The 3,453-nt window shown below is 40.2% G+C and overlaps 1 pseudogene; it reads right to left on the bottom strand.

Moving 5' to 3' along the window:
* Positions 1 to 708: 708 nt before the first annotated feature.
* LOC101577126 lies at positions 709 to 1,988 on the bottom strand (annotated as a pseudogene).
* Between the last annotated feature and the right edge of the window lie 1,465 nt (positions 1,989 to 3,453).

Consider the following 3,453-nt stretch of genomic DNA (forward strand, 5'->3'; position numbering starts at 1 on the left):
CCTTAAATGAGGTATATATCACAAGGCTTTTTCTTTCTTTCCCCAAACTCTGCTTTTTTTTTGAATTTGAAAAAAAATCTTATTACAATAAGCAATCTTTGTTTAACATTTTAAAATACACATACACTTGGAATCATGGATACATTTAAGACACCATGAGATTAAAAAAAATGAGTTACCATACACATGTGCAAACCTTTGCTTCTTAATTTAGTTGAATATCAAAACCATTTTTTTTAAACGATTGACATAGTTTATTTAGACTTAAGACAGCAGCCACCAGAAGCAGCAAAAGAGATGGCAGAGAGAATTAGGGAGAAGTGGCACTTTTACTTTAAACGAGAATGAGGCAGGAGATCTTTCCAGATGTTGCAGTGGCTTATACACAGGAGCCCTGCTGGAGGAACAGCTTTAGGCATCAGCTTCACTCACACTGAAAGCTAGGTACACAAAGAAGAACCAAGTATACATACAGACATACAGGCAACTATTATACATCAGCTGGATCCCCTGGGAAACTAAAAGCAGTTTTTAAGCATAGTCCTACCCATCCTTTAAAGCACATGTTTAGGTTACCCTAGAATAGAAACTAACCGTGTAACCAGTTAAGGTATAAAAAATAAAATGGCCCACAATCTTTATTAAAGTCTGTTAATGCAGTATAATATGTGCAAGTCCCACATGGTGCCAATTTTATTTGCAGATAGAGTATTCAAGTTTACAAGTTACACCTTTGCCACAGCCTTGGCCAAATCTTCAACTAATGCACAATTCAGCTGCGCTAGAGTGCTGATGTTAGCATGCTTTGAGGCGGCATATTTGTTCTTGATAGTCATATGCTTTGTAAGCCCACGATTGACCACTACTATATTCTTAGCCAGGTGCTGCATTATAGGAAAAAGAGACTCTTCAGTGTACAACAGGTAATGCTGCAGAGTTGGTGTCCATTTGCCATTATCAAGAATTTTCTGTGCTAAGCAAAAAGCTCCTGCTGCAATCTGAGGAGGAAAGTGCACCATATCATAGTCCAACATAGACAGCTCCATCAGGTATTTGGCCAATGTATGTTGCTCAACATTGACCTCTCCAATCTTTGATGCTCTACGAAGAAAGTGCAGGGGGAGTGGGTGACCCAGCCCGAAGTTTAAAACTCTCAGGATATTCATTTCCATATGCCTGATTTGCTGCTTAGTGTAAGTGTTGTTAGTCACATAGGCAAAGTCCCCAATTTCTGGAGGGTACATTTCTTCATATTTGCTTGCGATGAACATGGCAGTGACTCCGACCAGCTGCAGCATCTTCTTAGGCACACAATTATTCTGCATGAACCGGTCAATAATGGACACAGTCAGGTACATGGTCTCCTGCAGCAACCTGAATTTCATCTGAACCTGTACTAGCCAGTCAATTAGGATGGCTCTCATGTTTCCAGTGATTTCTTGACCCAGTAGGTATTTTGGTCTGACTGCCTGCTCTTCCTCAAGCTGTCTGAGATAAGCATAGATATCTTTCATGTATTCACTACAGAGGTTTGGATCTGCTCCATCTTCTGCATCCACATCACTTACAGCCAGAATGACATCAGAGAAAGCCTGACACAGATCTTCTTCAGCAGGGGCACACCCAGAGGTCTCCATGGGGCTTGGAGAGGGAGTACCAACCAAAATGGGTTTAGGAGAAAGTTTTTCATCCTTAACAGGAACAAGCTCAGGCTCTGGCACACACACAGGCACTTTTTCCAGAGGTTTCTGTAGTTTTTTAGCAGTAACTTTTCTAGTCGCCAAAGTTTTTGATTCCTTTTTCAGGGGCACTCTGGCTTGCAGCTGCTCACTGACTTTGTTACCGATGTCTCCGAGAGCTGTTCTTGGCCTCAGACCTGGCTTGGAGGCTGCAGCAGTGGCCAAGGGCACACGCTTTGTGCCTGCCATACTGACCGCGGCCTTATTCTCAGCGTTAATTTTCGTGTTTCAGGTGACTCGGAGCGCCATGGCTTCCTCTTCACTGGACAGCAGCAGAATACCGGAGCCCCAGGAAAACCTGGGCGCGCACCCACTAGAGATCAACAGCCATTCCTCCACAGCACCAAAACCATTTTTAAAAGAAAACCCAATTTTAATTTTTCAGAAAGACTTTTACCTTTAAGCCAATGACTAATTTACTGAGGCTGTCTCCTAAGATACTATAGAAATTATTTGGAGCTCCTCATTAATGAACAAAAAGTTTAGCCACACTTCTTATTCATCAATTAGATTCCTCTCTGAATAATTTGCCCCCAACTGTGTGCAAACCATTCTTGATATTGCTTAGACCAGCTGGTAACTTAGGAAAAAGCAGACTTTTAAGCCTATACCCCGTACTGTATTATGAACAAATAAAACTGATCAACAAATTAAAACAAAGAAAAGGAGAACAGTTGTTCACAGAATGACACACACACACATAGACAAATATGCCATACACACAAATAACCATCTTTACAAAGTTATGAGTGCATTCAACTATATATTTCTGGCTAGATTAACATACAGTAACTCCACTGCAATTTTTTTTTTGAAATTTATAATTGTAAATAGACTAGTCAGATTTTGTATTTGTCAATAAGCAAAGATCTCTTATCAGAATATTTTGGGAGGAATACAATCTTTTATCTCTAACTAATATGCACATTTTTTATCTAATACTAGTAAAATTTAGCTCAATTTTCTTTATATATTTTATCATCTATCGCTTCTCGGCCTTTAGGCGAAGATCAAGTGTATTTTACCATCTATGTAAAACTTAAATTTCCATTTCATCAGTTCCTTCACTAGGCCCCAGGTTGGATCTGGCCTCCTCTTCTCCAGATCTGGCTTCATGGTATAGTTTGACAGTGTGCTCTGGTACCCAAATAGATCATTCAGCATTCTCTGGAAAAGCACAAGCACACCCTCTCCCCTAGGTTAGTAGTGGACTGGGTCCCTTCCATTGTCCAGTATAGAGATCTCTCCAAAGGACCCATAAGATATTTCCTCCTATTTGATGAAATTGTCTTTTTGCTGTTGTACTTCCATCTTTTGTAGAATGTAAAAGATTAATAGTGTTTTATACATGAAGAACATCATTTAATAATTTCCTGGGCGGTGCTCAAGTCAGATGAAACTGGGTAAGGCAGAAGCATTTTGATGAAAAGTGGCATGAGATGCAGGAGCTTTTTGCATAGCATTTGAGGGAGTATCAGTTTTATGTGGAGTATGTGACCTGTGTAGCCACTGTAAGGGTTCCCTGAGACTGCCAGAGAACCCCAGTGGGCATACAGAGTTGGGAAAATAATTAAAAATGTTGGTAAAGATGGGTCAACTCTAGAGAGCTGAGCATTAGAAAGAGCCTGATTAACTATCTAAGATAGTCTTAGCCTCTGGTATAAGTGTTCTTTTATAAGTAGGGGTCAAGTCTCCCTTGAGAATGTCAAAGAGA

The sequence above is a fragment of the Octodon degus genome, unplaced genomic scaffold (assembly GCF_000260255.1).
Source record: "Octodon degus isolate 3935 unplaced genomic scaffold, OctDeg1.0 scaffold00189, whole genome shotgun sequence".
Lineage (NCBI taxonomy): Eukaryota > Metazoa > Chordata > Mammalia > Rodentia > Octodontidae > Octodon > Octodon degus.